At 43.2% G+C, this 24,273-nt stretch overlaps 1 long non-coding RNA gene across 3 annotated transcripts; it reads right to left on the bottom strand.

Moving 5' to 3' along the window:
- Window positions 1-12,375: 12,375 nt before the first annotated feature.
- Window positions 12,376-23,979, bottom strand: LOC144240734 (uncharacterized). Of its 3 annotated transcripts, none has more exons than XR_013337833.1 (3): window positions 23,812-23,979; window positions 22,986-23,201; window positions 12,376-12,997 (listed from the first exon to the last, which is right to left on the bottom strand). It is a non-coding gene; the product is annotated as an uncharacterized LOC144240734 (long non-coding RNA). The 3 variants fall into 3 exon arrangements; XR_013337832.1 differs by having other exon boundaries at window positions 23,848-23,979; XR_013337834.1 differs by having other exon boundaries at window positions 23,885-23,979.
- Between the last annotated feature and the right edge of the window lie 294 nt (window positions 23,980-24,273).

The raw sequence follows: 24,273 nt of genomic DNA, 5'->3' as shown, positions 1-24,273 counted from the left end.
TCAAAGTGGGTGTGAGGACTGTTTTACCACAGAGGGTGGGCACACAAGGCTCTGTGCTCTCAGTTTGCTACAAAGTGCGGCATGGGGTTCCTGCCTTCCAGGAGCTTTTGGGTCGAGTGAGAACAGAAGGCTGTGTGGGTCAACACTGACAACAAGAGGGAGAATCGAAAAGAAACTAAAGAGTTGGGGGGGAGGGCGTGGGGAGAGGCACGAGGCTGTCCTTGAAGGTGTTCTAGAGACTGGGGTTTTCTGGAAGGTTTTCAGCAGGATAGGACGGGAGATGCGGGGAAGTGAAGGCCAGCAGAGGAAGAAGTCTGCACAGCTGCTGGGGGGCAGGGGAGAGAAGAGAATATGAAGTGAACAGAGAGTGAGAAGTACCACGCCTTGGCTTGGCTTCCACCAGAGTCATGAAGAAACGTGAAAGATGGGGTGGAAATACAGGTAAGCATGTCCTCAGCTCTGGCCCTCCTTCGAACTCCTTTAACTTTGATGATCTGTGTCAGCTCAGCTAGATCACTTTAGCACAGACGCCTATGCCGTTCTTCCCATTGCTGCCAGTAGATTTCTAAAAGCAAAGGTTTTCCTCATTAGAACACATTTTCTTTAAGGAAAATTTGGAAGACACAGAAAGGCAGTAAAACTTAAACCTCACCCCTAAATCTAGCAGGTAGAGATAAGCTCCGTTGCATTTTGGTTGATCCTTACATTCTGTGCTCTCCCCCACCCCCATCTACATCTTTCTGTATATTTCCCTATAAAACTGAAATAAGATGGCATAGGATTTTGTATTCCATTTTTGTCACTTAGGGTGTAATGGGCAAAAGCCCACATCACAGGATATCTCTTAAAAACATTGTTATTAATGGCTGCATAATATTCCAACACATGAATATTCCATCTCTTACTAGTATTTCCCAAGTGTAATTCCGTGAGATGTTCCTAAAAGATTTATTGACGGCTTAAATCAAGTTAAGACAATTTTGTGTCCTCCAGATTCTATAAGTCTTTGAAGAGTCACAAAGTGGATTTTGACTCCTTTAAGAAGGGAAATGCAGCAAGCAGTAATTTCCTAATGCATTAGCAACAGACTCTTTTTTTAAAGCAAGCATCTCGTGGGACTCATTTTCTACAAAAGTCTGGGAAATACTCGTTTAACCTTTCTCCCATCACACAACATTTAGATTGTTCCCAGTTTTTCACGAGTATAAATAATGCTTAGATAATGATCTTGGTACAGAAAACTCAGGCCATAGTTCTTAGTATTTCTTTAGGATAGATTCCTGGAAGTGGAATTGCGGGGTCAATGTCTGTTGGCTTTTAAATTTTTTTAAGTGTTATATTCATACTCTTTGAACGTGTGTCTCTCTGTCTCTCTTTCTCTCTCTCAACGCCAAGCCTCCTGAGTTCTGCAATCATTCCAAACAGTTTTTGCATCTCTTCCGTTATATAGCATGGTGTCCTTTATTTGGAAAGTCCTTATAGAGTGGCTGAGGACAGTGATCACAATGATAAGGAAGGAGAATGATCAGGAGAGAGGGTGGGTTCAGACCAGGGAGGAATTGTATCTTTCGGTAGAGAAATGTCAGTATAAAATAGTCCTTAAATACAGGTTATTTTAAGTCAGCCATCCTGGGTTCACTTGTTCCACTCATTCTCTGCGTGACTTTGGCCAAATTACAGTGATAATAGTACCTAACGACTAGGTTAGTGGCAAGACCTAAATTAGAAAATATGTGCAAGGCTTATAGCACATGCTTGGTCACACATAAGCGCTGAATACAGACGGCTATTATTATTATTACTATTAGTCGATGTCTCGAGGCCAGAGGAAAGGTGGCCATTTCTTCAAAAAGCTGAGAGTGTATGAGAGGTGACCAGCATCAGAGCCCGTAGCAGCTGCTTCCGGCAAAGCTTGCAGCAGAGCAGACATCCAGACATGACAGCTAGGGAACAGTAGATTCTACTAGAAATGGCCACATGGTACCAAAAGAGAGCCAGTAGGGAAAGACTGACGCCAGCCGAGGCAACCAGGGACTGCATTAAAGGTAAAAAATCAAACCTGGGCTGGTGCAGTAGAGACTAACATTATCATTTGAACTCCTCTCCCATTGGAAAACTCCATTTGGATCCCATTTCCCATTTTAGAGATCATCAACCATCTCCCCCTGGACATGCCATGGCAGCCACAAGCCTGGCTCTTACCTGTCAGTTCCCTGTCACTGTCTAAGTGACAGCGGGCCCTCCAAGCTGCCAGTCCCAGAGGAGACCCCGCGAGAGCAAGTCTGATGCCTGGCAGTCCCTGGCCCCTCTCTCTGGTTTATTTCTGTTTCAAAGAAGGATTCATCTCTCTGTGTTTGAAGCCACTACTACCTTTCTCTGGATGTCCTGCACATCCATTCCAGAAGCAAAGGTTGAAAACTCTGGAGAAGTGAGCCCAGAGCAGCGAGGGCTGATGACCCCCGGCTGGGTCGCAGCCCTCCCCCAGCGCCTCCCTCCTTCCTCCCTACCCTTCCTCGTTACTCTCAGAGCTGCTATGAGTTAACAAGTGTTAAAAGCCCTTGGATCTATTTAGAGAGAAGGCCAATTTACTGTGATTAAATGCAAGGTAGCATTCAATTAGCAGAAGATAAACACAACATATCAACCCACTACGATAATTTTTAAATCAAAAGTTAGAGCACACAGAGACTGCTGCAATAATAATTTACTAATTTAATGATGATGGAGCTTTTTAAGATCTTGCCATTCTCTAAGAGTGTGTATGAAGGACACCCCTAATGTTAATTACAGCTTGCTTCATTAACAACTTAACCAAAAGGCCACACTTTGTGAAATTATTTGGGAGCCTATGAGGAATGAGAGTTGACGGAAGGAAATTACCATGAGTATCTCTCCCATCAGTTAATGAAGGCTATGATGTATAAATCATTAGTAGGGGCCATATGGTGACAGTCAGTACCGGAACAGGGAACTTCGAGTGTATGGAGAGGAGCAGGCTGGGTGGATGGCTGGGAAGAACGTGTCAAGGCCCCGGCCACTTTGTATCTGTGTTCCCGCAGCAGCTAAGGCCGGGCTGCCATTCAGGGACAGAGCGGTTCTGTTTGGCAGACAGCTGTTGCTCACACCTCTGGGCTCTGCCTGACAGTCGGAGTACCCTCCCACAGAGTGCTAAGGCTTTGACAGGCAGCAAGTGCGTGGGAACTAAGGACGGATTCATCAGGCCAAGACTGCAGGTGCAGGGACTCAGTGCAGATTCAACCCATGACGTGTGCACAGCTATCCAAACTAACTTGGGAGACTGACAGTCTAGGGACAGCCGCACCCAAAGACTGCCACCAACGGGGGAAATTTAAAATTTTTTAAAAATATTTATTTATTGAGAGAGAGAGAAAGCAATGGAGGGACAGAGAGGGAGACACAGAATCTGAAGCAGGCTCAAGGCTGAGCTATAATCACAGAGCCCGATGCAGGGCTCAAACCCAAGAACCATGAGATCATGACCTAAGCCAAAGTCAGATGTTCAAGCGACTGAGCCACCCAGGTCTCCCTCAGTTGGGGACCTTTTAAAAATACTGATTTCTGGCTTACACCCCCAGACATTTACTCCATATGAAGGATGCTGTGCAGGGAACATTTGTGCCCTCCCCAAAACTCCCGTGTTGAAACCCTCCTCCTCAGTGTGACTGATGACATTCGGAGATGCCCCTGTGATGGGATTAGGGCCCATGTAGTAAGAGACACGAGAGAAGTTGCTTGCTCTCTCTGCTTCCTGCCCTGTGAGGATACAAGGAAAGGACACCCACCAACCAGGAAGAGGGTCATCACTGAATACTGACTCTGCTGGCACCTTGATCTTGGACTTTCCAGCCTCCAAAACTATAAGAAATAAGTTTGTTTGTTAACCGATTCCACCACTCCCACCCCATCCCCGACCCCGTCTGTGGTGCTTTTGTTAGAGCAGCCCAATTGGACTAAGGTAGAATATGATCCAACATTTTTTATAGCTCTGCCCGCCTGAGTGATTCTAACGTGCAGCAAAATCTGGAGATTGCTAGTCTATGGTTCAAACCCAAGGTCGAGGGCAGATGAAAGGTTCTAAGCCCTGCAGCAAATCCTGGAATATGGAAAGAACATATTCATAGTAACACTGCTGATAATTAAAGGTTGGAGTCTTGAGAAAGAACAAGTCCTTTCGCATTGAGAGACCAGGGTCTGAATCCCAGCACCAGTGCTGACTCTGAGTAATAATTCTCTCTGAGTTTTCTGCTCTATGAAATGGGAGTAACAATACTTTCCTCAGAAGGTGTATGAGCCGAGGGGCACCTAGGTGGTCCAGTTGGTTAAGTGTCCCTCTTCAGCTCAGGTCATGATTTCACAGCTCATGGGTTCGAGCCCTGCGTCACACTCTGTGCTGACAGTTCAGAGCCTGGAGCCTGATTCAGATTCTGTATCTGCTCCCCCCCAGTCTTCCCCCGATCATGCTTCCTCTCTCTCTCAAAAATAAATAAACATTAAAACAAACTTTAAAAAGAATTTGTATGAGCCATACATGAAATAATATATGTAGAAAGCAGAGCCTGGAATACAGTAAGTGGAAGAATGGTTTATCTAACCAATGAGAATTAACTAGCCAAAAAGGAAAAGAGAATCGTGGGCCAATCAGTATCCAGTACTTGTTTGAAGTTACCAAGGAACTGTGAGCCTTGGTGTGAGTGCCTGCAGTAAACTCAGGCTGCCGTGGCCATAGCTCTGCTATACAGTGTGGCGGCTGGCTGGCAGGAGCTGCTCTAAGCACCTCCTAAACACTTCCCAGGGTGTTAACTGCCAGATGGTCAGTAAGGACTTTCAGGCAAAAGTGGGCCAGAGAATAGCTGTCCGTAAGAAATTCCACGGATCCGAAGCACATGCTGCCCCTGTGTCTAAGCCGTGGGCATTGAGATAGCCGTTCTTTCCCCTGTGACACGGGACCTGCTGCTGGCAAGAACACTGGACTCCGCAAAGGCCCTCAGGTCCACCACTCCCAAGCTGACCAGTGGCAGGATGCTTCTCTGCCGCTCTGAACCTCCGTTTGTTCTACAAGGTATAAAGCAGCAGCTTCACCGAGTGTAAAGCATGAAAGAAGATACTACACGCAAAAGTTCAGATCGCGGTGCCAGGTTCACGGCAAGAACCCAATAAACAGTACGCAGGACAACGCACTGTAAGCAGCGGAGGCAGGAAGCACAGGGCAGGCTGCTTATAGGTGGGGGCCTGGCGGGGATTCTAAGAGAGAGAGGACCTTCCACGTGCTACACCACCCTACCCCATTGCCCAGCAAACGCCAGGTCTAATGAGCTCTTGAAATTGTCCTCTGCTTGGTCCAGACATATTCATACACCTGTGGGCACTTTGTTCCAAGCGAGCCCCTCAGCTGGAGCCGAGTAAACCGCAAGGGCCAGGTGGCGGGCTGTGTGGCCGCAGGCATGCTGGCTGGCACCGCAATTAGACTGCGGGCTGCGAAAAGCCAGGCCCAAAGCCCCACGCGGCACCAATCCTTTCTGCAGCAACAACCAACCCCCCAAGTAGGAAAATCAATGGATTTTTCTCCCCACCGATATCTAAATAGCTATTTGAATGTGTTCTGTAACAGAAGGAGCCGTTGAACAAAAGGTCAGGGCTGATTTGAAGTCCGTCTTTATACCAGCAATGGCTTTTAATGGCACGATTCTCCAACTCCGTGAGCCCCTGAAGATAAAAAATTATATAAATGTACAAATGACTTTACGACTTTGATTATGCAACTTCTGAGAAAATATCCATATGAACCGTTAAGGAAGACTAAAGATATTGTGATAAAGAAGACTCTTTGAAATTCTGCTTTAAAAAAAAAATCTATGTCATGAGATATGAATGTAGCCAAAGCCTTGATAAAAGTCGTGTCAGCCTTTTGCCATAGAAGCTGCTGGAGCATGAAAGGGACCACGGGGCTGGAGATCTTTGCTGCCTTTAAAGTCTGGCTTATTAACATGCATTCGAGTCTTCCTGAAGATGGGTCTGGCCAAAGGTTATCAACGGAAACTTAATTTAATGAGCCCAGAACACAGGGAGAGGGGCCCTGTAAAGCCAACACTGAGAGGAATTTGGGGCAAGGGCATTTCATTTTCTGAAGAGGAGAAACAAAGATAAACTCATTAAAGCACAAGGTACTATATTGTTGGTTTTTATCCTCAGAGTGCTGCTCTTTCAGTAAGGGGGTGCTGCTCACTCTCAGGTTGGAGGCTAAAACCCCTCCCCACCCAGAATGGAAGCTGATGATGTTAGAAGTTTGGGGGGAAGAGAAGGGCTACAGGGAAGGCTGTTGTGTAACCCAGCAGTGGTGCTGAGATACGCCAGCTCGTGTGCCCTGGTGCCCAGCAGCTTCCTCAAGGGCTGAGGCTGTGCTTTCTGCAGTTTGGTTTGCCGTAGATCTAACCATCGTGTTCATGCAAATGCGGGTCAAAACTCTGGAAATCCTAAGGAGGGAGAGATGGAAATCCTAAGGAGGGAGAGCCAAGCAATGTGGCAAAGGCTCCCCAGCCATGAGAATGAATTATTCCAAGGCAGGAATGGTAAGCACACCTTTCATATAGGGGTCATAGACTGACATAGGACACAAGCACTTAGCATAAGTTAGTGAATCAGGCCAGCACTGAGATAGAGGGCATTTTGGAATAAGATTATGGCTTTTCTTTTTTTCTCCATTTTAATGTTTATTTATTTATCTTGAGACAGAGACAGAGCGTGAGCATGAGCAGGGAAGGGGCAGAAAAAGAGGGAGGGCAAGAATCGCAAGCAGGCTCCTTGCTGCTAGCACAGAGCTCGATGTGGTGTTCCTTCCCATGAACCATGACATCATGACCTGAACAGAAGTCAAGAGTCAGTGCTTAACCAACTGAGCCACCCAGGTGCCCCATGATTGTAGCTCTTCTTAACGGGACAGCATATCTGCAGCTCTGGCCATGGGTGTCCTATTAGAAGGGGGACATATTGCCCAGTTTGATTGTCCAAAGGAACCTGAAACTGGAATATTTATATGAAATCTCCTCATTTTAAAGTATTGGTGACTAGCTTAGTGGTTTTTAAACTTTTAAACCTTGGGAGCCAAGCAAAACGTGTCTATGGAATGCCTATAGCCCAAAGCGGGGCCTATTCCTAGACCAGTAAATGATACTGGGTAGCACGTGCTAATGCTGAAAGTCAGAGAGAGAAGTACCTGTTCGAAGGGCTGAATGAATGATTGCATTTGTGTTTATTTGTAGAAGAAAATATCATCCAATTAAGAAGCCATGAATGGTCACCCGGGTTATATATTACACGGCTCCAGGAGGCACCATTTATAACAATGACTATATCAATGGCACCTCTCGAAGCTGCAGAGTGGCCGGTCCACACAACCGCACTCCAGCAGCCCTGCTTGTTATGCATACCAGGTCCTTCATTTCAAGTGGGTTCTTGAGGGACAGAGAGCAAACTCATTGAAGTCCTAATCCTAGATTCAGACGGACCAGAACACCCATTCTTGATCCTCAAGAATGATTTGATTTTGATTTTGATTTTGATTCATCAAAATCAATTAGAAACAGCTCCTTAGCATTGTAAACAACACCCAGAAATAATTTAATTTTTTCTTTTATCTTACCGGCTGCAAAGTAGGTGGATCCCAAACTTCATTAGCATAGACCCAGGGGATTGTACTTTGGTTGTGATTCAGCCTAAGGACGCTCAAGGGTGAGATTTTTGTTTCATGTAAAAATACAAGTTATATAAATTCCAGTGGCTTTGTATGTGGTATATTTGTGATATTTGCCATGGAAGATTGATACTTAGGCTGTATATTCTGTACTAGATTAATATAATAAGGAAACATGATTTATGTCCTCCTAGTGTATAAAGTGATATCTCAAATGACCCAGAGGTTTCAGAGGCAATGACAACACCAGCTGGCCTCTGGAGCCGTAAGTCACCTGCACAACCGACCTCATGGTAAAGGATAGAAAGAGCTCCAGAAATCGGCAGAAGGAAACTTTCTTAGCATCTTGAATCAAGAAATAGTTATTTTCCTTGGAAACTCAATAGGGAGAGAAAAATGTGGCTCCAATAAGTATCTTCAAGGAAGAGAAATATATGAATGTGTTAGGGGATGTGATGAGCTGTATTTCAGTAGCTCAGAAAATATGTAACCAGTAATTCCCATAAATATTTAATAATAAGCCAGCTATATAAAGACAAAGGGAGATACAAACACATTTGTTACGCAGTATTGAAAATGTATCATAAACATTTGTTGACTAAAATGATATTTCAATTTTCAAAATCCCCCAAAGACAGAGTTTCATTCCTGATGACAAACAGTGACAATCTCTAAGGGAAGGGATGAAAAAGAAGGTTGGGTCTCTGGGCTGACCCTGTCTCTGCTTGTCTTGGTGGCAGTGGTGGGGCATGACAGATCTCTGGTTTGCTGGACCACTAATGAGGACCTTAATACTCATCTGCATAGGGGTTTTCCTACGACAGACATAGTCTCCAGGATATAAGGGGGAAAAAACCAACTATGAGACACTCATCTCTTTGGTTAACGTTGGTTCAGTCTGCAAATAAAAATCGAATGTTCAAAATAAGAATGGCTGTATCTGATGTGTTCAATGCTTTACACGGGGCGGGAAGAATGAACTGCCACAAATAAAGAAATATCAGATCAGAACAGTGCAGGAGCCTAATAAACATCTTCATGAAAAGTTAAAATGGCTGCTTCATTTGTCTGCAGCACGAGTCAGGCACCACTGTGAGGGTGTTTCTGTTTCCCTTCCAAATCAAGGACAATTTGCTGATTCAAAATAAAGAAAGGGAAAGAGAGGGGGCCCTGTCTGGTCAATGATTTATTTATGGAGCCACGGAATCTCTTCTCCTCTAAAGTGATATTTTTCCTGGTTTCTAACCCTTCAATCTTCTTCCAGCCTGGGAATATATGTTTCTCTCGTCCATGTATTTTTCAGCGGTTTTCATTATTACATGGCACACAGTTCACCTCCATCTACATTGCCAAGATCTCAGTGGGGTTGCCTTTGCTCAGAGAATTTTGCCACTCCAAAATTCAGAATCAATGCTTTGTGTCGCCTGAGGACCTTGCCTGTTTCCCCTCTGGAGGAAAGACCTCCCTACCCCAGGAAGAGGCTGTGAGCAGAGCAATGGGAAGGAAACAGGGGTGTCTGCCATTGGTAATGTCTACCATTTGCACACAGGTGACTTTTGAAAATGAAGCAGAGAGAAGGTTGGATGATCAAGCACCCCAACAGATAGCCTGTTGGTAGGCAGAGAAAAAAAATCTTAGCCCATGTCTTTTGAGGGGTCTCCATTGTCCCAGACTTTAGGATGACTCTCTATAGGTACTTATAGATTTGAGGAAGGGGGATATAAAAGAGACTCCAAGCAAAAGCCCCTAGCCACAGGTGAGCCTGTTTGTCAGAGAACTCAGTGTGCCCCAAGTGTCGATGCCTTAATAGAAAAACAGGAAGCAAGGTGTGAACAAGCTTCTAGGACTATATAAGTAGCATTGCAGGATACATCCCGGCCTGAAGTCTAGGGCCTGAAAGGGCAACATCAGTTGGGACTGAGCCATCCATTTGCTTTTCTGGCAATTCAGAGAAACACATCTAAGGGATTAGTATTTATTAACAGAATCATTCCTTGAGGAAGATGCTCAATGTTTCCTCATGCGCTGCCCACAGATTTGCTCAGAAAACTAGCCGCAGACCAGAGTGCAATTGAGGTATCATCTTCTTCAAGAAGATTTTCTTTCTGCCCTGTATCCTGTAGCTACTTGTGTGATGGCACCTGTCACACGGTACCACAGCTCTTGGCTGAATGGATATTTCTCCCAGCAGAATGAGAGTTCTCAAAGGCAAGACCAAGGCTTATTCAGCTCTGCATCCTCAGTACCTACTACAGTGCCTGGCACACAGCATGGAATCAATAAATCATGGCTACTTTTGTTTGTTAAGTGGAAATTTATGCTGATTTCTGTTTTTCTCTCTCTGTCCACTATAGTACTTTGAGTATTCTCTTTCCTTGAAGAGAATTTGTATGGTCTTCTGTATTCCCCTTTTGAGTGCTCTTCTCTCTCCCCTCTTTTATTCTTGTCATTTGTGACTACATCTTCTTCCCCACCCTCCATCTTCTTTCTCTAGACTTGGCCTTGGGTCTACCAATGATTCGTGTGGGTGTTTCCTAACAAAGTCTTCTCAAAATTTTCTTAAAGAAAGGCTATGATTTGGTTCTTTGGCATCCCTTGGGATCACCAGAGAGATGAGATGGCATGAAACAGTGAAATCTCTCAGTGAAGTAGGAAAGAGAAGAATGATAACATTTATACTCCCTATAGGATAGGGAGCTGGATAAGAAGTGGGAGAATCTTATGGTAACAATCAACTTTGAGCCTCACTGGAAAATAGCCCAGAATCCACAAGGAGATCCACACCCACGAGGTAGGCATTCCCTCACTTAATATAACAGGTGGATATAGGTGGCCATCTCCACTTTAGGGTATCAGTCCTGTTGTTGTGGTGGTGGTGGTTGTGGTTGGTTTTCTTTCCTACTCAGTAGGGCCCAACCAAAACTGACACATTTTTCTTTCTTAGGAAGGGATACTCTAAGTCCGGAAGTCAAGAAATGAATAGAATCGTCCAATGGCAGACGCCATTAGTGACATCTCAATGCTCTCTAAACATAGTCCTCCCAGAGATGCCACATTCAGCAATTCTGAAATGTGTCCATAGAGCCTGTGATATTAATCAAATTCATGAAGGGAGGCTCAGGCCAGGATGCTTAAGGCCAATGCATCCTAACATGGTCTTCCTCCATTAGGGGGAGAAAGCAAGCCTCAGTGTAATGTGACATCATCAATCTAAGTAGGCAAGTGGAATAGATTTCCCGATTACCAGGTTAAGCGATGCATCAAACAGGAGCGAGTCTGGTCATTACTAATCATTTAAATTTAGGAAGACTGAGCTCAGTGACATTATCAGGCCCACATTAAAGAGTGACTTCTCTCTGCTATCAGGAATGTATTGGTGTCCCCTCCAGGATTTATTACTATGGGAAGCTGCAAGATGGGCTGAGGCAGCAACTATCTATGGCACCAGCACCCCATCCATCATCCCCATGACCCCAATTCCGGTCAGCCTTGAGGGGTTGGGGCTTCTAATCTCTCCTCTTCTTGGGGTCCCTCAGTGGTCAAGTCTACAGGCAGCCTAAAGAGGAAGCATTTAGAAATGAATGCAATTACAACACCTGGTTATATTATTATTCAAACCCCAACCAGCATATTTCTCTCTGATATTCTTTTTGTAAAAACACATGTTTTCTCATACTCTAGACCACAATAGCCATCTGAACCCAAAAATAGCTTTTTCCCAAGATGCACATTTTTCAAAACCGTCCCTTGAGATTTTATTTCACTGTTCTACAGTGGACATTAGGTATGTAAATTTAAAGTAAAATTCTCAAGTGGTTCTGAATCACATACATCATTAATAATCACTGATTTGCAGGGTCTCCTTTGGGGAAAACTAGGGAGTGTAGTTGATACTTGGGGACTCCCCCCTCCCCCAACAGGATCATTAAACAGAGTCACAAACTGGACTTGAAAACCAGAGTAAAGACAGTGTTCAGGAACAAGGTCTTGGATATCATCCTTCTAGACCAGTACTTCTTGAACTTTAGTGTACATGTGAATCACCTGGGAAACTTGTTGCTAGGTGGATTCTGATCCAGTAGGTCTAGAATGGAGCCTGAAATTCTGCATTTCTTACAAACTCACAATGACACTAGTACTGCTAGCCCATGAACCACACCCTGAGTAGTAAGGATCTGGAAGAAGGGTTCTTAACCTGGACCTCACATTAGAATCCCCTGGGAGCTTTGAAAACTGCCAGTGCCAGGCTCAGCCCAGACCAATCAAATTAGAATCGCCAGGGGTGGACCCCAGGCACCAATGTTTTTTAAACCTCCCTGGGTGATTTCTTTGTTCAGCCTGGGTTGAGAATCATTGATGTATACTGATGAACAAGCTCCACACTTGTGGCTGAATTCAGTAATTTCTTAGTCTTCTATGTTAGCTATGTTGATGGTGGGCATTTAGCATTAAAATCCACCTTTGTCTCAAACACATAGGCCAAGTGCTTACAAGGAAGCTGACCCCACTTCCACCGCCAGGTATGGGTCTGAGGGGCTCAAAGTTTGTTTGACTTCCACCAGCTGTTGCTAAAGAAGATGTATATCACCTAATATGTGTCAATGAGATGCCAAGAGAGGTTCTGGAAATTCATCTTAAATATAGATATACGTGAACCAATACATGTCTTATTGCTTAAGCCAATTTTATTTAGATGACTATATCTTCTCATATTGGCACATGGCTTATGTAGAACAAAGGGCTGGAAAATGCAGTAAAATCCTCCTCATGTGTCCCCAAATGGGACCAGGTCTACCAAATTTGATTAAAACGTATCCCACCTTCCTTAACCTTCCTTCACCTCCATTTCTTCTGCCATCTTCCTCTCTGTAGACGAGGCAGGGTGGAAAGAGAAAGGAATGGCCTTAGGATTGCAACCTGTGTCCACCCTCTCATAAGAAGAATGCCCTTGGAAAAGTCCCCGGCTTTACTTAAGCCATGGTTTGCTGATTTTTAGCAGAATAAAAGTAATATCTGGGTCACAAGGTTTTGGTGAGCATCACATGAGATAATGGATGTGCGAGCATCTTGCAAATGATAAGTTGCTATAAAAATGTCGTTCGTGGTTTTTTGTGGCTGCTGCTTGCTGTTAGGAAAAATAAGCAGTGATCCCAAAGGTGGAAGTTTATTCATACTGCTAGTTACTGCTAGCCATTTTGCATCCATGCACTGTCTCGTGGAGAATCCGAGCAAAGCTGGGTGTCTTGCTGATTTTGGCACAGCTCCCATCTGAGACGGTCCCTGAGTTATCTAGAGCAATCAGGGTGGAGGAAGAGACATAAATCCTGCTGTTCTTTGCAAGAAGTGGGGGGAGTGGGGTGGAGGGAGAGAAAGGGAGGTTGCAACCTAAATGATTTTTAATTATTTTCTAATTCACTATATCATTAGGAAGACAGGCAAAACTCCTAAGCCTTAAGACACAATGATCTAATGTCATTGATTTTCACATATATTTTATGAGTGATGAAATATGATGAAGCTGGGAGAGAAAAGCTTTTCAAATATGATAAGACTATAGAATCTTCAAGCCCATTTATAAAAAAAAAAGTCAAGTTGTGGGCTCAGGGTGAGTTTGCGAAAGTCAGGCTTTAAGATGCTCCTGTGTGGATTGGGCCTGAAAGCTTCCTGACTCCCCAAATCTACTGAGGGTGTTTTGACTGCTCTTTGTCAATTATAAGTCTGAGAATTATTGTCTATGTTCCCTGAAATGTAAATTTCTCTATGTCATTCATCACCACATCTTCAGCCCTTCGCATAGGGCATGGTGCATCAGAGGCCCTCACATATTTCAAATGAATGAAACTCAAGTCTATTAGCACAGCACTGCGTCCTTAAAAAATAAGGGAGTATGACTCTTTTACTATCTTCATTGAGCTTATATTATTTGGGGGCTTATATGCAAAAATAATTTAACAAGAAACAAGTTAACAATGTTGCAAATCATGCAATTAAGTACCAAAGAGCCACTATAAACAGTGAGATACTAGCATTAACGAAGCAAAGAAAAAATGAATATTGGCTAGAGTTACACAGAACACCTTCCCAGATGAAGTAGAACATATGCCTATTTCTCCAGTGCCTAACATACTGCCTAGCAATTATAATGTGTACCTATTCCTCTAGTGCCTAGCATACTGCCTTGAGCAATTATAAAATCTTTAAATATTCAGTCCAATGGCTTTATTTCCAGATAATAATATCTTCATTATTTTTCTAAGATGAAACTAAGCAAAATTCAATCAACCCACCTTAAGTATAAATTATTAGCAACGTTAAAATACACATAGCGAAGTTCACCATACAAGGCATATGTTGTATTCCATCTTTGAAATTATAATAAATTGTCCATGACTGGAAAGAGACTAGAAGGCAGACCAAATATTCCCAGAGAACAGCACTGCTTGCCTATTCTGGAAGTCTCCCTTTCTTGGGTTGGTTAGGCATAAGCCATAAGCTCCATTAGCCGAGTTCAGGCATAAGGAGGGGAAGCTGGAAGAAAAGGACAACTTCAACCATTAGAAGGTTCATGTTATTCACATTGTTTTGCCATTCTTCTCCTCCTCAACCATACTAATACCAAAATCTAGGAGGAAAAATCTATGAAATACTAACAATAACAACAATGGCATTTTTTGGGTATACCTTCTATGCCCAGTAATTAATAAATGATTTGTTTTTATTTTTTGTATTCTAACCACCAACCATAAGAAGGTCATACCCTGCCCTTATTTTACCAATGGAAAAATCTAAGGGACACAAAACTTCAGTAACTTGCTGAGAGTCACATGGTCAGTAAGTAGCAGAACCAGGATTAGAACCCAGATCAGACTGCAGAGACAATGCTCTGAACAGGATGCTACCTTTCCTTCTCTCTCCTGCCCTGTTATTAAATTAGACTTTTTCTAAGAAGAAATCAAGGCTCCACGGTTGTAAGACCTACTTGGAAACAGAGTATGGCCCAGATAGAGGATGGACTGTGTCTTCCTTCTTCTTCAGGGCCAAGAAACTATCTGCAATAATCTGAAGGCCCGTGAGCCACGTGACAACCAGAGTTGAACTAGAGTTCAAAAAAGTTTTCAAGAATTGTGAATTAAGCTTGGAGCCCTGGAGTCATTGATATGGTAATGCAGGGGCAAAAAGGATAGTTATTGAAGAGGATGACGTAAAGAACCCCAGTGAAGAATTGGCTACATTAAATGAAAGAAAAATAATTTTGAGTTCACTAAATCTGTGTAGGGGTGGGAGATGAAAAATCAGAACTCTTTTTTATAAGATTGGGAATTCACAAATAGTCTCTGCGGTGATTGGAGAGGTAGAATATATTTCAGGCAAGAAAGGCAGGAAGAGGTCAATAAACATTTCTGAAAACATGGGTGACCAGCTGGAGAGACTATCTTATGAAAATGAATCTAGTAGTGAAGTACAGGACAGACAAAGGAAAGCAGAGGTGGAAGTCAATGCCTTAGGGATTCAGCAAACTGTTGCTAAAGTAACAATCCATTACAAGGTTATTATCACACAAGAAATCTTGAAAACGATGATTGATAAAAACACTTGGAGTGGATATAGAGAAGGATAAAAAAAATTGCTTGGAGGTGTAGAGCATAGATAACTTATAGAAGACGAGTATCATCAGTAAAAAATAGAAAAACACAAATATTCAGGTAGGAGAAAAGTTAACAACTGTAATGGTTACCATTTTTTAAATTGAAATATCACTGTGCCAGTCATTGAACCAAGCACTCCTCAGACCCTATGTACTTTAGTCTTCACAAACACACTGTGCTCTAGGCAATTATTATTCTCTTTTACAATTAAAAAAAAAAAGGCTCAAGTTATTGCCTAAAGTCACATAGGTAGCAAGAGATGGTGACAAAATAATGAAATAAGTTTTAAACATTTGGAGATGTTGACAGAGTATCACAAAAGAAATACTGAAATACAATTTGGAAAATGGGTTAGGGAGATAATCACCTGGAGGGNCCCACGAACTGCTAGATCATGACCTAAGTGAAAGTTGGACGCTTAACTGACTAAGCCACCCAGGCACCCCCACCAAGACCTGTTCTTAATGGTCCTTCTTAATGTTCTTAAAGGTCCACTCCTGGGTATGTACCCCCAAAGAATTAAAATTGGGGACTTGAACATATTTGTGTCTATTTGTACAAGCTATCTAGAGTAGTCAAACTCATAGAGGCAAAAAATAAAATGGTAGATTCTGGAGGCTGGGGAAAGGAGATTGAAATTGTTACTTACTAGGTATAGAGTCTGAGTTTGAGAAACAGAGAAAGTTTTGGAGGATGGTGGCTACAGTTGCCAACAGTGTGAATATAACCAGTGCTACTGAACTTAAGATATGAAATGGCTAAGATAATGATGGGAAATAACTACTGTGTTTCAACATAATGGAAAAAATAATGGCTAAAATGATAAGTGCTATGTTACGTAGAGTTTATCATAATTTTAAAAGCCTAGTTGGATGAGGAATCAGGCTCTTCTACGCTGCATTATGTGGGTTGTGAGGAGGTGGGAGAGATCCAACTAACCATCTTAAAGCACAGTCCAACTAACATCTTGAAGAGTCCAGCATTAGGAAAGTGTATGGTTGCTGATTTTTATGCCAGGACCCACCTCATTTAAAAAAAGAGAGACTGGGATTAACAAAATGATTTCAAGAATTTAATAGCAAATCCACTAATTTATTCCCCCACTGAATGTTTCCTATAGTATAGCACGTAGCTAGGTCCATTCCCAACATGACAGAGGAAAATCTATACCTGGGATTAAGGAATCAAATAGCAAAACCAAAACTAAGGACAAATTTTATCCTAGCGAAGCGTTCTTCATCCTGGCACGGAGTGCCTCGGGGAGCATTAAATCTTGTTTTCTGGAAGTAGTCAGGCACAGGACAGGGTCAAATCTTCTAGGTTAAAATAGACGCAAGGCATGACCACCATCACTCTGTAACTTCCTCTCTACCTTCTCATCACAGAAGTCATTGAGCTCTGTGTTGTTTTCTATTAAGTGTCTCATACAGACTTGGAGATTCCTCAAGCCTCCTTAGCTTGAGCAAAAAGACAACACACAGTGTTCCAAAGCTATGCAAACACTTAAATGGGGGCTGAGGGGGAGGGTTTGGCATTTAGTGGAGACAATTCCCCCACGCATTTCTCATCTCAGAGATGTTACAACTCCTGAAGGCTTCAATCTTTCATTTTAGAGATTTCTATTGATTGGGTAAGAATCACACACATTTTGTCCACAGCGCAGAGATATCAAAGCAAACTTTTCCCCTAGAGCCATTTCCCCTGGGAATGGAAATGATTGATTTTTATTGGTTCAGCTTCTAGGATACTCACATCTCAATCCAGCCAATTTTCTTTGGAGAGAGCCCACTCCAGTCCTCTTAATTGTATTTTCTAACCAAAGAGTTGAAAGAGATTTGTCATCTTTACAGTCCAGAGGAGATGAATCTCCAGACTCCTCTTCCAATTGTGTGAGCTTGTTTCTGAGGTTAGTAATCAAAGAATGGAGCCAGGGCTTAGGGGAAAAAATCACGTAAAAACATAAAGCTAAAACCACAAAGAATGAGATACTGGCAAAAAAAAAAAAAAAAAAAAAAAAAAAAACACCTGAATCAAAGCACGAAGGAATTGAAAGTTCTGAGGAGAAATCATTTGTTCCTCACTTTCCTAACTTTTGTTGGATGGCATTTACTGTAAGTAGTCTTTTATTTGGATCTGAATGAAGAGGAACTACTTAGTGGCCAGGAAAGTGGCCACCCCACCCCCATTCCCTGATTACACCTTCCTTTCTGTTTGCCTTTTCTCTCGGCTCATTCTGTACTGTGAACCTCTCATGAGATGCACCTCTGCTTCTCTTAACCTTCATTTAATCTCCCACTGGTTAAATGCCTCACTTGTCTCCTCAGTAGCTTGCTCCAGAGCATGGAAATGAAGATACAGAGCAAATGCTAACCAATTTTGAGACTTTAGAAAAATCCACGCCCAGGGGTAAAGGGAAGCCTCCCTCCATTCTCTTGGCAAAAGAAAAGATGCCCAACTCAGGTTTCTTCTGACACTGCCACTTTCTGGCCCTTGAAGTTTTTCCTATTAAAATGTAACATCGGGGGCATCTGGGTGGCTCAGTCGGTTAAGCGCCTGACTCTTGATCTCAGCTCAGGTCATGATCTCATGGTTTATGAGACTGAGCTCTTTGTTGGTCTCTGCACTGACAGCGTGGAGCCTGCTTGGGATTCTCTCCCTCCCTCTCCCTGCCCCTCCCCACCTCTCTCTCAAAATTAATAAATAAACTTAACAATGTAACATTGTATGTTAAATATACTTAAATAGATAGATAGATACTACACACACACACACACACACACACATACACACACAGAGCCCTGATAATTTCTATGCATTGAACTTCTCCAAACCTTTATTCTATATTGTTTCATGCTTCTATTTTGTGCATGGATTTATTTTCATTTTCTCTATTGTACTGTAATATTCCCGTTTAGACTACAATATTCCTGGCCCTCTAATATTGTTTCTTTTGCTTCTTGCACAACACCTACCAAGCACAGTGTTGGGTAAGACTTTGGAAATGTTACAAGATGGTACAACAAAGTGGTAATATCACTTATGTTCTTTTTCTAGAAAAGCACACTGAAAATCAAAGAACCAAAGCAGTCCTGGGACTGCAAAATCACCACAGAGCTGCTCGATTTTTCTACCAAGGCTGCCATTTCCTTCTTCTGTAACCTTTCTAGCCAGTCTGCAAACCCCAGAAGAGAAGTTGTCTTAGTTTACAGTCAATCATCATGTTTGACATATTATTATTATTTTTTACCTATATTTTTATATTACTCAACTTGATCTACTGGGTCAAAATTACTATTTGATGGCTTCAAAACTACTACTGGGGATTCCCTCCAAGCAAAAAGAACTGATATAATGTAACAATGTAAAAACAATGCAGCAGCAGGTCCAAAGGCCACCCCCAAGCAAGGATACAAAAGATTCTGAGTTAGGTGACATTTTTAGTATACAGCTGCTAATGAAGATAACCTCTTTGAAGAAGATATTGGGAGACAACTCTCCATGAATATTTTTACCTCTCTGCATGGTTCAGGCTTTCTAAGCAAAAGTACTGCAAACTGGGTTAAAAAGATGGTTGAATGGCAAACATTCAGTTAGAGATAGTATATTGTTCCGGGGATTTTTTTTAAAGTTTATTTATTTATTTTTAATATTTTATTTATTTTTGAGAGAGAGATAGAGACAGCATGAGCAGGGGAGGGTCAGAGAGAAAGGGAGACACAGATTCTGAAGCAGACTCCAGGCCCTGAGCTGCCAGCACAGAGCCCGATGTAGGGCTCGAACCCAGAAACCGTGAGATCATGACCTGAGCTGAAGTCGGACGCTCAACCGACTGAGCCACCCAGGCACCCCTAAAGTTTATTTATTTATTTATTTTGAGAGAGAGGGAGAGAGAGAGAGAGACCTTGTGCATACAGGGGAGGGGCAAGGGAGAAGGGGAGAGAAAGAATCTCAAGTAGGTTCTGCACCGTCAGCACAGAGCTTGCTGCGGAGCTTGATCTCATGAACCATGAGATCATGACCTAAGTCAAAATTAAGAGTCAGACTCAACAGACTGAGCCACCCAGGCACCCCTGTTCCAGGGATTTAGAGACTCATCTCGCCTGGAGCTAATTTGCTATTCTCTTAAACTCTAAGTGAAGAGAAGTAGAGAGTATCTTCTCTCCTCCTCAGGCAAGATCTCTCTCCCTCCTCCCTCTGTCTTTTCTCTCTCTCTTTCTCTCTCTAGTTTAGAAGGGCTGCAGGTGTGCTTCAACTCTGATAATTCTAGGGCTTATCTTCTGTAGGACTAAGGCTTCTGTACCCAATTACACCATGAAGGGACCTTCCATCCTCTCTCTTGGGTGCATCAGTTTCCCCAGATTTTTATATGTTCACCAACCCAGAAGCTCATTGAACCCAATTTAGGGGGTGGGGTATGATGGTTTCATTTCATATGCGTGGTTGATCAGATCATTGACCACTGGTGATTGATTCAACCTCCAGCCATTCTCCCCTCCCCAGAGGTCTTGGGGGCGGGGGTGCTGAAAGTTCCAGCCTTCTGATTACTGGGGTGGTTCACCAGGCAACCAGCCCCCCATCCTAGGTACTCTCTGAAAGTTACCTCATTAACATAGCAAGAGACAGTGTTAAAGCTCTCATCCTTTAAGAAATTCAAAGGGTTTTGGGAGCTTTGTACCAAAGATGGGAATGGAGATCAATTATCATTCTTTTTTTTTTTACCTATTTTTGAATATTTTCAATGTTTGCATTATTTATTTTTGAGAGAGAGATGAAGTGACAGCAGGGGAAGGGCAGAGAGAGAGAGGGAGACACAGAATCCAAAGCAGGCTCGAGACTGCGAGCTCTGAGCACAGAGCCTGACACGGGGCTTGAACTCACAAACCCAGGAGATCATGACCTGAGTAGAAGTCTGACGCTTAACTGACTGAGCCCCCCAGGTGCCCCAATGATCATTTCTTATTATAAATCACTATATCACAGGTACAAACTCTCCTTTTGTGCACAGATAGTATCAGGGCCTTGTCACATCATCCCATGGTTAATTGGGACATTAGAAAGTAGTGCTAACATGCTCTATGAGTAATGATGTGGTCGCTAATACAGAGGTCTGGTGTTTCTCTTGGTGTGTATGTGTATGTACTGTTAGAGTGTACGTGTATTTATACACACATACACATACAAATGATACATATACTCACTCACACACGCACCCCTATATGGCAGGTTAATTTGATAGCTTGCAAGTAGGGTGACATTTCAGGTCTGTCACAGTTTGGGACTTAAAGAAGACACCAATCATAACATCATTGGGTATTAAATAAAATACATAAGCAAGAGCTTAATGTTTGTAATTAATTAGGAGCCTCGTGGAGGGATATCCAAGCCTCTGCCCTTGGCCTTGTATCCTTGCCTTTTAAGGACTTGCCTACCATGTGCAAGGTGGGATCACTGCCTTGGGGCTCCAGCTGTAAATGCAACAGATTGTCAGCCTCAAGGAGTTTGCCATCTATAGGGGAAGGTAAGGTCCTCCAATCAGAAGACATGGGGTGATGGAATGAGTAAAAAAACAAGGCCTATCTATATGCTGCCTACAAGACACTCATTTCAGACATAAAGATGCAAACAGATTGAAAGTGAGGGGACAGAGAAGCATTTATCATGCAAATGGATGTCAACAGAAAGCCAGGGAAGCAATACTTATATTGGTCTTTAATCCAAATATCCTGAAAACAAAAGAGAAATCATTTCTGTGAAAGAAATGTATTTAAGTACCGGGAGGGATAAAAGGAAGAGGCAGTTGTTATTTTTAGCCACACACGTTGTGGGTAGGGAGAGTATGACTGCAGAGTTCTCTTGAAGGGAAAATTTCACTATCAGAATCCATCATTTACGCAAAGCCATAAAAGCCATACTTCCCAAATTTGTGATTAATACAAGGCACGGTGTGTTGGCCAGTAAACTGGTTAGCAAAATCAAGATTCTGAAACTGCTACAAGCCAGCATGACAAGAAAAGTTAACAAAATGAAACCGTATAGTTTTAAGTGTGGAGTGATCAGCAGGTTAACAGCGGTACTTATGGAGGAGAACAGAGAGTTGTAGCTGACTTCCTGAGCTCAATAGCCATAAACTTAAAACCCCCATATCCCTCATGAAGTTATTTTAAATGCTTTCAAGTAGCTGGTCAACCTTGAGGCTCACACTAATCTGCAAAGGGCTGCTTTGGGCAAGTTTCGCTGTTCCCACATCCAGGGAAGGGAAGGGGGAATGTGTAGGTGGTCTCAGAGTGTAGGTGACTTGACCACAGTTGTGCAGCAATCAGGAAAGTGATTGAAGAATGGCATCACAATCAAGGAGTCTTGACCAGAATCAGGGTTCCGGGTACAGTTTCCTGCGCAACATTTTATGAAGGATGTTGACAGTAAGGTGCCGTCCATCCAGGGGAGGCAGGCAGGATGATGATCAAGACACATAAGGAATATTTGGAGGACCTTGGGCAGGAACAGAGAAGACAGAAGAGCTACTATCTGTACATATCAGAGCAGCTGTCACGTGGGAAGAAATTAGACTTTCTGTGAACTGTCAGTTCTGGGAAGCATCGTGACACAGAACCAACACCACTGGATGGAAGTTAAAGTGAGGAAGAGTTCGGATGACTGTTAAAAGGTGTGGTCTGTCATCTAAAGGTGGGAAAGATAGGCTCACAAGATTGTGAACCCACCACTGCAGTGCCAATTACAGCGCAGGCTGCAACCAGCCACAAATACCAGCTGTTGTAGGAGGAATTCCTGCCTAAAAAAATTAAAAAGTCAATGGCTTCCCAGATCTCTTCCGGCCCCAAGATTCTATTACTTAAATAAAAATCCACCATCCCGGGAAATTCATGTCCCGTCAATAGATCTTCCAAATATGCTTCGACATTGAGGACCCTGCTGACATCCTGAGTTAGCACCATATTCATCTGGGTTATAAAAACATCATAAATAGTCATAAGGCCACTCACATTTATGACTTTTGCTTTTTGCTAGGCTTCATGCCCCTCCATGAGTGAGAAAAAGGATTGTTGAATTATTATCGCAGAGAAGCTAAGGGATGAGTTGAAGGTAATAGGGCAAGTTTGTAGTGAAGTCAGAGCCAGAAATCAGGTCTTCCCTTAGATGGCACCGAGATCTCGGCAACAATATTAGCAACAGAATGATTAACGTGTATATGAACTGCACTCACTACGGGACACGCACTGCTTTAAGCACTTGCCATCTATTATCTCATTAGATTCTTTGTCTATTATTTATTTGTTACATGCATCTATTCATTTATTATTTGCATCTATTATCACACAAACTCTATCAGGTGAGAACTATTACACCCCCGTTTTATAGATTAAGGAACGAAGAGGCAGAGAGGTCTAGAAACTTGTGTGAGAAAACAGATGCTATGTGGTAGGGCTAGATGCCCAAGCATTGCAATGACCCCCAAACCTGTACGGCTCTCAGTCGCAGGGCTGTGTTTTCCCTCTAGATCCATTTGATCTGGGGACAGTCCCCAGATTTGTACATCATGGCCTCTGTGGCCCATGTTGCCAAAGGCACCAAATAATCAAGTTTGGAAAGACTCTACCTTAGGAGTTACCTACCTGCCTCGCTCTGCTCCCCCCCAGCTACAGAGCATGACTGCAGAAACTTCTTCACATTGATGCGATGGCAGAAATTAACCGAGCAAAGCCACAGACTTGAGACTCCGATGTGCTGACACTCAGGCTGGACTGAAGTGTGGCCGAGATGCCACCCAACGCGATGCGGGAGGGCACGCGGCAGGAGAGTAGACCGCAGAATCCACATTTGACCCTTAACTGGAGTGCGAGAGAGACAAAGCCGAAATAATGGGTATCACAGATAACTGTTTATTCCTTTCCAGCACAACAAGCAAATAAACTGCCATTGGTGCCTCAAAACTTCATACAGGGTAATATTCCTTTAATGGAATGCTTTTAGAGAAGAGTCATAAAAATAAATTGAAAAGTGCTTTCTGCTGGCTACAGCTGGCATAAGCAGCATCTGAGCAAACAGGATAACACAAAGCTTAACTTAGCATCGCCATTTTTATTACTCACCCGCGACAGGTCTTATAATAGTATAAATTCACTTAAAACACGGACTCTTCCCCCCATCACCGTCCCTCCTTCCCTCCACCGCCACACACCCAATAGCCTTCTGCGTTAATTCTGAACAGCATAATTACAGGTCTTTTTATGATTTAGGTTTGAGACCAATTAGCTGATACTGCAAGCCTTTCAAATGCCAGCTTCCCTCTCCTGGCACTCCCCGTTCTGCTGGGATTTATCTGTATGCTTGTAAAAGGCAAATGTTTTGCGAGGAGTGGAGAAATCGGGTCTGCTGGTGGATGGGGTCCCCCGCCCCTCCCTTCTCCCTCTCTCATCTGCCTCTGCATCTTTGGTGCACCTGGTCCCTAAAATTGTCACGGAGCGAAGCACACACTGAATATTCATGCTGGTGCCCACGCTGCTTCGGATACCAGGTAATTGTGTCGGAGAGCTACTGGCTGCTTCCTCCGTGAAAGGCCGTTCCTGTAGTTGGAGCTGCGGACCCACGTGAGGCAGGTGCTGCCGCCATTTTGGAACACGTTAGCCACCGGCCGGAGGGCAAAGTTCAGAAGCTCAGAAGGGCACCGTCGGACAGCCCTGTCTCCTCCACTCCGTCTGCTCCCAATACCCGCCACCCTGCATTCATCACATAGCAAGGCTGCAACATGGGCCTTGACATTCGATATTCCACAAAGATCTCCAGAATCAGTCAATATGCATGAATCTTCCCTTCTGCACCACTGGGACACTCAGGAGTAAATAAAATAAGATTCCTTACCTCACTGTGTTTTCAACTGAATGTAAGAAAATACAACATATA

The sequence above is a fragment of the Crocuta crocuta genome, unplaced genomic scaffold (assembly GCF_008692635.1).
Source record: "Crocuta crocuta isolate KB4526 unplaced genomic scaffold, BGI_CrCroc_1.0 scaffold207, whole genome shotgun sequence".
NCBI classification, from domain to species: Eukaryota; Metazoa; Chordata; class Mammalia; order Carnivora; family Hyaenidae; genus Crocuta; species Crocuta crocuta.
This window is presented reverse-complemented; position numbering and strand designations above follow the sequence as displayed.